Below are 9,438 nucleotides of genomic sequence, written 5' to 3'. Positions count from 1 at the left end.
AGATAAGATAAAAATAGCTCACGGCAAATTGAGTGTAGAAGTAAAACTCGCACTTAACACTTGTCATTTCTGTTCCTGTCGTCCTTTCTTCCCTGAGTTGGTCTCGTGTGCGCGCGCGTGTGCCGTGTGCGAGGCGGCGGCGGCGGCGGTGACCAGGCGCGCCCAATTGCCTGCGCCCGCGTGTGCGTCCCCGCACTCGATCGCGATCGCGCATTCGCAAGGAAAAAAAAAAAGCCAGCCAACCCGGCAAGTGGCACCGGTCGAATGGATGGGCTGCCGCTGAAAATAGGTTTTCCGGCCCATGCATGCCCATCACGCCGAAGCGGAAGTGCCGAGCGGAACTGGACTTTTCCACCGAGCAAGCCCAAAAAATATCGCGGTTTCCCCTCGTGCGCGACCTTGACCCGATCCTGCGATCGTCGTCGTCACGCCAGGCCACAGCCACACGGCGAAAGGGCCGACGGCGACCGGAGAGGATCTTCCCTGGCCCCGCGTACGTGCTCGGCTTATCGGCTCACCTGTTTGATTTGTTCAATGCAGCTTTCTGACTCGTCATCCCTTTCCATCCCTGGGGACTCACGAGCTTCGACCTCCCAGTATCTGCTGACGAAATCACCATTTTTGATTCAGTAAACCCCCCGTACGTGTTGCCCCATTCTTTGACGTTTAACCCTGCCGGTTATAAATTCTCCTGCATCGACCCAGCTATTGCTACACACAGCACGAAGCTCGATCAACAGCCAAAGGCAACAAGACAGACGAGCCTTTCTGTAAGCATCTCATCCGTCACCTCCCGATCGAGTCCTTGTTTAGCGGCGCTGCGCGTACTCGACCGGGGCTCGAGATACAAAGGTCTGGTGTGATTGTCCGTCAGTCGGTGATTGAGTGACGTCGTGTCATCCATGGCGCCAGTGTATGCTGGGGAGCTCGGCACCAACGGGTCCGCCTCCGGCTCCGGCCTGACGCTGAACCCGGTTGCGCAGCGGGCGCTCATCCGCGGCGCCTCGACGCTGGGCACGCCCAAGTCGCCTCCACCGGCCTACGGGAGCATCGTCACCGTGCTGAGCATCGACGGCGGCGGCGTGCGCGGGATCATCCCAGGCACCATCCTCGGCTTCCTCGAGGAAAAGCTGCAGGTCAGGATTATTCATACAAGTTGCATATGCATGGGAAGCAGGCATGCATGTGCAAGCATGTAGTACCAGACTACCGGCATCTATCTCTGATGATGCACCGGCCAGCTCTAAGTCTAACCATGGATTTTTCTGACACTGCAGGAGCTCGACGGGCCAGACGCGAGGCTCGCGGACTACTTCGACGTGATCGCCGGGACGAGCACCGGCGGGCTGGTGACCGCCATGCTCACGGCGCCGAACAAGGACGGTCGTCCGCTGTTTGCCGCCAAGGAAATCAACGACTTCTACCTCGAGCACTGCCCCAAGATCTTCCCGTCCGGCAGGTGAGGATCCATCCAACCTTTGCATGCTCGAACCCATACAAATCAACAAGTCATACTTACTAGCCTTCAGGTCGTCAAGTGACACGCGCGTTGTGCATCAGCCCAACCGGTCGGGTGCACATGTTTGACTGGATCGATCGTCTTGTGTGTTGTGCAGCGGCGGTCCTCTTGGACTGTTCAAGAGCATGGCCGGGCCCAAGTACGACGGCAAGTACCTGCACTCCATCGTCCGGGAGCTCCTCGGCGAGACGAGAGTCAGCCAGGCGCTCCAGAACATCGTCATCCCCACCTTCGACATCAAGCTCCTCCAGCCCACTGTCTTCTCCAGATACGACGTACGTCCACGCAGAAATACATCTGAGATAGGATAGGAGTACAATCGTTGAGCATGGTTGGACCTCTCACCGTGCTAAGTGCTAACGCTCCAGTGATCAATTCACGCAGGCCATGAGCGATGTCTCCAAGGACGCTCTGCTCTCGGACGTGTGCATCAGCACGTCCGCCGCGCCGACGTACCTCCCAGGGCACCAGTTCGAGACCAAAGACAAGGACGGCAAGCCCCGGGCCTTCAACCTGATCGACGGAGGGGTCGCCGCAAACAATCCGGTGAGTGACCGAAGAAGTTTGCATTGTTTAAATTTTGTGCATGGTTTTGTTGACTTCTATGAATCGTGACGCTGACGAAACTGCTTGACAAATTTTGCAGACGCTGCTGGCGATGACGCACGTGAGCAAGCAGATCCTGCTGGGCAACCAGGACTTCTTCCCGATCAAGCCCGCGGACTACGGCAAGTTCATGGTGCTGTCCCTGGGCACCGGCTCCGCCAAGGTGGAGGAGAAGTTCGACGCCGTGCAGTGCAGCAAGTGGGGCATCCTCGGGTGGCTCTACAACAAGGGCGCCACGCCCATCATCGACAGCTTCACCCAGGCCAGCTCCGACCTCGTCGACATCCACGCCTCCGTGCTCTTCCAGGCCCTGCACAGCAGCAACAGCTACCTCCGCATCCAGGACGGACGAGCTCAAGGGCGAAACGTCGTCCGTCGACGTGTCTACTAGGGAGAACCTGAACCGCCTCGTCGACGTCGGCAAGGCGCTGCTGAAGAAGCCGGTGTGCAAGGTGAACATTGAGACCGGCAAGAACGAACCAGATGGACACAGGGGCACCAATGAGCAGGAGCTGATCCTTTTCGCCCAGATGCTGGTAGATGAGCGAAGGGCAAGGCTTCAGAAGAAAGGCAACAGCACACTGTAAAATTAAAAATCAGGATACTCTTGCGTCAAATATTTGTGTACGATGTTAAATTACATGATAGCATATATATAAGCATGCTCTGTAATTATATTCATTCCTTTATACCCCAGAAAGCATATTCTGTTCGTACTCAATGCATACTAAAAATCTCCGAAACTTTTTATATTTGTGGATGGGTGGTAGTAAATTGTTTTATGTGAAAAACGGTATGATATTCACTATGATTTTCCTGGAGATCCGTGTATATGTTGCTCCCTTCTTTGTCTAGAACTCTCCATGCATAAGCAAACAGGAACCAGCAAATCACACGAGATTAGCAAGCATCACTCATTATGTGGAGATTTTTGTAGAAAAGGTGGAGTTTGAAATCAGATTTATGCATAAGCGAGTAAAAGAAAAAAAACATGCTATTGATGATTAGCAAGATTTAGATTGAACTAGTCAGAGCATGCCAACTTAATATGGTATATTAGAGACACAAATCCGAATCGTGTCAGGTGCAATTAAATAAAATAGTTAAAACTCATATTTCTGCATTTTGGGTTAAACCAGTTGAGGCATGTGTCGCGGGGTCGGAACCACAGCAAGCATAGTTGTTCGAATCGGTGTCAGAGTACGGATCTTCGGTGGCTCGGGTGGACTCAAGAACACAAGAATCACATAGAGGACGTAACGGTTTATCCTGGTTCGGGCCAATCGAAGCCCTACGTCCAGTAGCTGATGATCCTTATACTCAAAAGCACCTAAAATCGGAGGGTTATAACAGAGTGTAGAGAGAAGGTTTGGTAGGGGGTTAGCTCGGTGCTAATCCTAAGGTTGCCTCGCCGCCAATGGAATCTTCCCCATGTTAGAGAGGAGGAAAATAACAGGATGCGGTGGAGGAGCTCTAGGTGCCCCTCTATGGGTTGCTCTGCTCTCGGTGCTGAGCAGGAGCGGATGGAATAGAATGATCTGTCTTGGATTGATCCTCCTTCTCCTAGGTCCGACCTTATCCCTTATATAACGAGATAGGTCAGGCACATGGTGGTTTGGGGAGATGAGTCTACGGTCTACGTGCGTTGGAGTCCAGACGAGTCTTGCAGCGGCTGCTCTGTGGACCGTGGCGGTGTCATGGAGCCGAAGAAGCCTTGGGCGTCGTCCGACTGCTCTGTTTTGACATCTGCGTGTCAGGCTATGTCGGCTTGGACCGGCCTCCCCTACGTGGACCTTCTAGAGTCTTCTTGGTGGCGAAGGAGGTTGGCTCCAGGGGTTGACGCGTGGGCCTAGGAGCCACCCAACCCCTAGAGGTCGTGGGAAGCTTGTCTTCTTGTGTCACGCCCCGTGCAGTGACCTTATCGCGGAAGAGGCCGGCAAGGTCACGCTCAGAGCTCGTCGTCTGGGAGCCCCCGAGCCTCGATGGCCCGGGGCTTGTGTTCTTGCGCCCGGGCCTTGGCTGGCGTCGTAAGCCGGGCAGGAGCCAAGGCCCGAGCTCGAGCGTGTCATTGATCCGGAGCCTGAGGCCCAGGTGAGCCCCCGAGCCCTGTGCGGGAGCCGCGCCGTGCCCAGGCTCGGTCAGGTTTCCTCGTCGGAGGGTGCGCGCGAGCATACCCGATGGGTATAGCCCCGAGCCCTCGGGCGATCCTAGAAGGGTCGGTCGGGAACCATTGATCCGAGGCTTAACATACCCATATGTTAGGATCTCGTCGGCATCTAACTCAATAGATGTGATTTCCTATAGACTCTTAGCTAGTGTGTTCTCTAACTAAAGACATGATTTGGTAGGGTGGTCCTAAGAACCTACATTAATTTGATTTTGTGGTAGTTTTAGGGCTAGTTCTTGTCTAGGTGTCAATAGTTTCTTTCAATTAAGGTTTTGTTGTTTCAATTTTCTAGAACACCAATTCACTCTTTTCTCTAAGCCATTTGATTCTTAGGGCGTCCCAGCGGACCAATGACTTCGCCAGCTGAGGTAGCACTAGCAAAGAATAGAAAAATAAGAGCCTGAACACATCGATGAGAAATGTAAACTGGCCCTAGGACAGTAGAGACCATAGATTTTTTGAGAAACGAGTCATACTGGCGAGAAAGCAGCCGCTAGCGATTCAATTTTTAAGCCTCCTCTCTCTCCCAGCTCAAATCGTCTTGTTGGGGACGCCCTTACAATGGTATGATGCATCTATTCTTATTTAATTTTGAACTGGTACGTCCTGACAAATTAACCAAGTCACGCGGACGTACGCACGATAATAAGTTCCAAGGAAACGTTGTCACAAAAAAAAGTTCCAAGGAAATGTAGTGAACTAAAACATGCGCACTGGACTACGAAACGGGGAGATTAATGAGGTAGGAAGAAAGTACTTGAGGAGAGCTTATGTGTGTACGGATGTCGGATGGTCGTGCATGCTTATTACTGCACAGCTCAACTTTACTAGTGATGAAGCTGTTTTTTGAGTTTCAGTTTCACGGATAACGTTCTCGGTGAAGTTAAAACTGTTTTGATATCCGTTTGGCAATATAGGCCCTGTTTGTTCGCTGGAATTTGGTTTGTGAGAGGAAAGCAGTATTTTTTCGCTGAAAAGTACCGCTAAAGCAGTGCTGAAAAACAGGACGATAGATTTGGCATGGTGGACAAAAGGGGAAAATAACTATAATACCCTTCTTCCTTATCCTCTCTGCCTTGTATCTTCTTCCCCCAAACTCCTAGCCGAATCCGTGCGTGCCCCTCCCGAACCAACGCTGCATGTTCCCCCAGTGGCCGAGCCCGTAGCACGCCTCGGCGGCTGTCGCACCCTCATCGCCTCGGTGGCCAAGCTGCTCACGCTTCAGTGGTCGTGCCTGCACATGAGCTTGACAGGGGCAAAGTTGACATAGAGACACACCAGGGGCCACTTGTGCAAGGTGAAGCTAAAAAAAGGCTACTATTTTCAGCTTATCACATCACATTCTCATGGGAGACCATGATTTAAAGAGCTCTTTATGGGTGAAGTTGTTTTCAAATTAAAAGACTTGTTTGGCAAAATAACAGCTTCAAACAGCTTATGAAGCTGATGGTGAAGCTTGTGTCAAACAGAGCCCTCGTTGTGTCATTTAAGAAGCAGGAAAGTTGCTGCGGATCATCGGTCAGAACCAAATGCGGGCATGTAATACTGTCTATGAATTTGATACTCTCTGTTGAAAAAATACAATTTTAGTACAATGACAAGTCAAAATTTATGAAGAAAATACCAATAGTTATGATACTAAATAATCCTACTAAATTCTCCATCGAATACATTTTAATAGAGTGTTTTCAAGTAGTTGAGCTGGCCTGTACTGGGTTTGTATCTTTTTTTTTTGTTTTCTCTCATCTAATAACAATAGTGACATTGCCTGTCCTTTTTCCAAAATATATAATAATAGTATATTTATTGGTGTAATAAATATCAGATTTTTTAATTTTAATAATTTGAGTAAGGAGAAAATTTGAATCACATTGATTAAGACGGAGGGAGCACTGTAGTAGTGGGCTAGTGGCACGACCAGCGACGATGATGGTTAGCAAAGTTCACTTAACATCGTGAGCTGTACGATGCCTACCTTTTGCTCTATTCCTAGAGTACTCCGTTCAACTTTGACGTGCTGGGTACTCTGGATGTGATGTGTGGCCATGTGGGTAAAATGTCTTTTTTTTAAGGGACAATCGGCCACGGGACATGCCAAATGAGCACCGACGGCTGGTGGACATCCCAAATCCGCAAAGTTGCTGCTGGACACTGTGTTTCCACTTTGAATTGCCAGAAGACACCGTTGCCCAAATTGCCCTTGGCCCAACTGGTCAGCCCATTCCATCTGCCGCAACGCGGTCCTCGTCAGCGAGCCAGACAGCCTCCCAGACGAACCCACCCTCGCTGCCGCCGGCCGTCGAGCTCACGCCGTCGCCCCGCTGCTGCGCCCTTCCTCCGTACGACCGCACCATGCCTCCCTATCGGCGCATCGCAGCTCCCGCGCCTCTCCTCCCCGGTCGCCGCCGCCGGTGCTAGCCCGTCGCGGCGAGGACGCGGTCGCAGCCGCCAGTGCCTGTGGCCGCAGGACCACCTCAGACGAGCGAGCAGCTCTTGAGGGGAGCACGCTGGCGCTCAAGGAATGGCCTCGCAGCGCGCCGACCGTTGAGTGGAAATAGATGGAGGACGGCTAGAGAGCAGGCAGATCCGTAGTGGCCCGCCTGGGCGGGCGTTGGGGGCGCACTTCTGAGCAGCCGCTCCGCCACGGCCTCGAGGGCAACGCCGAGCGGAGTAGCAGCTCCGCCGCGTACTCGCGGGCGCACGAGCAGCAGCAGCATCCGCCGTGGCCTCGCGGGCAGGAGGCACGCAAGCAGCAGCTCCGCCGCGGCTCGCCCGGCACGGGCGAGCAAGCCGTCCCGCACAGCCTCATGGGCACGCGTGCGAGCTGCGGCTCCGGCCATGGCCTCGCCGGATGCGCGCGAGAGCAGCAAGCTCCTCTGCGGCCTCATGGCGCGCACGTGCGAGCTGCGGGCTCCGCCATGGCCTCATGGGCGCATGTGTGCGCCACCGCTGGCCGGGAAGCCTCCTCCGCCGGGAACAGCGGGCTCCGGCGCCTCCTTTGCCCCAAATTCATGACGCGTCCGCGCGGAGCTCGCCTTGCTGTCGGTGCCCTCTCCTCCGTTTCTCCTTCAACGGCGGGAGGCCGGCGGCCGGCACAGAGAAAGAAACGGGGGAGGAAGAAGAATGGGCTGACCAGTTGGGCCAAGGGACAATTTGGGCAAATCATCACCTTTCTTGGCTAAAACCGGGGCGCGGTGTCTTCTGGCAATTCAATGTGGAAACACAGTGTCCAGCAACAACTTTACGGATTTGGGGTGTCCACCAGCCGTCGGTGCTCATTTGGCATGTCCCGTGGCCAATTGTCCCTTTTTTTAAAGCATTCAAGTGGGAGTGGAAAGTATATAGAGATTGAAAGAAAGTATATAGACTCGCACTTAACACTTGTCATTTATATCCCTAAAAAAACACTTGTCATTTATAGGTTCTCTGTAGTCAGTAAGTCGTCGTCCTTTCTTCTTTGAATTGGCCTCTCCAGACTCCAGTTACTTGGTCCTGTAGCTAACGAGTGCAGAATCAACGGCTAGGAGATATATTCAACTGTGGAGTGACGTAACGCTGCGCGAGTCCTCTAGCAGCGTACGTAGACTTCCAGGATTCTCGGCAAGCGAGCGTATGGCGCCCGGCGCATACCACCCACCGGACTGCGGGTCGCCACGAACGACGCCACCCCGGCGCCCAGGCCCAATCGTGGTCCCGCGGGCGTCCCTGCACTTGCAATCGCATGCGAAAAACCAGCCAAGGGGGCCGCTGAATACAAAGGTTATAGTCATCTTTTATTTCGAATTTTTTGCTAGTTAAATATAGAAAACAAGAATAACTCTCTAGCTGCAAACAAAATATAGAAAAAATATTAGAGATTGAAAAAAATATAGAAAGCAATTTTTACGTAAATAGCTATCTAAATGATAATTTAGAAACTTGGGCTTCAGAAAGACTCCTATACGGTGAATAGTTATTCCTAATTGGGCTGCCTTGTTTCTACTGGGCCACTTGTTTTGTTCTCTTCATGGGCCAAGTGACCAGCTTTCAGCTCATTGCAGCCCCTCCCAGGCCGTTTGATACTTAACAGAGTGCATGTTACTTGTTACGCACTTACGCTGCGCTCATTAGAACAACGTGCAGTTCCCTCAAATAGAACAACGTGCTGCAGCCTCTTAGTTTCCATCCTTAGTTTTCTCGATATAAACATTTGTCATTTTACACTTATATTTCAGGTGCCTCAATTATGATTTCAAGCAACACTTTTGTACTACCAATTACTATAAGTAGATTATTACTTTTGTGATTTGTTATTTGTCTTCGTGTCATAATTCTTGTCTGGCTATAGAAATAATTGTATTCTCGGAATAAAACATTGCAGATACAGAAATTATAACGAACTAAAACTACAATTCTATCTAGTATAAAATATATACAATTTAACCATCTCCTGAAAGAAAAATAAAATTCAAACACCTAAAAATTAGCAAATCCCTTAATTTTATTCCATCCTCTGCCACTGGGCTTGCCTACTGGTGATGTTTACCCAACAATCCATGGCCGCCAGCCAAACATCACATACTCAAGCCCTCAAACCCCCAAGCCAGACACCATATTCCTTCCCTAACAAGCTATGTTCGCTTGAACTTATTCAGAACTACTTTTCGGTTATGAAACAATATTTTTTCTCATAATATTTTAGTATAAGCATCAGCATAAGCTAAATTTCAGTATCAGCGATCAGGTTGCATGCCCTCGCCTGGAAGTCTAGATCTCTACATCGACTGATCCTCAATGTCCAACGAGGCATGCAGAGAAGGAGCGAACACCACAGTGAGGCTTAGGGCGCGTTTAGTTCCGAAAAATTTTGGCTTTTGGCTACTGTAACACTTTCGTTTGTATTTGGCAAAAATTATTCAATTATGGACTATTTAGGCTTAAAAGATTCGTCTCACGATTTCTCGACTAACTGTGTAATTAGTTTTTTTTCGTCTACATTTAGTACTCCATGCATGTGCCATAAAATTTGATGTGACGGGAAATCTTACAAAAATTTGGTTTTTGGCTTGCATCTGAACGGGGCCTTAGCTTGTGGAGGCGAGGCAAGCAACTGACGACGAGGCCAGTGAGCACTAACAGCCTGTTCGCTTGCTCGTAAACGATCGTA

At 50.9% G+C, this 9,438-nt stretch overlaps 1 pseudogene; it reads left to right on the top strand.

Annotated features, from left to right (window-relative positions):
- Positions 1–550: 550 nt before the first annotated feature.
- LOC136500713 (patatin-like protein 2) lies at positions 551–2,906 on the top strand (annotated as a pseudogene).
- Positions 2,907–9,438: the final 6,532 nt, after the last annotated feature.

Source organism: Miscanthus floridulus, chromosome 13, assembly GCF_019320115.1.
Source record: "Miscanthus floridulus cultivar M001 chromosome 13, ASM1932011v1, whole genome shotgun sequence".
NCBI classification, from domain to species: domain Eukaryota; kingdom Viridiplantae; phylum Streptophyta; class Magnoliopsida; order Poales; family Poaceae; genus Miscanthus; species Miscanthus floridulus.
The sequence above is the reverse complement of the archived record's forward strand: the minus strand, read 5'-3'. Positions and strand labels throughout refer to the sequence as shown.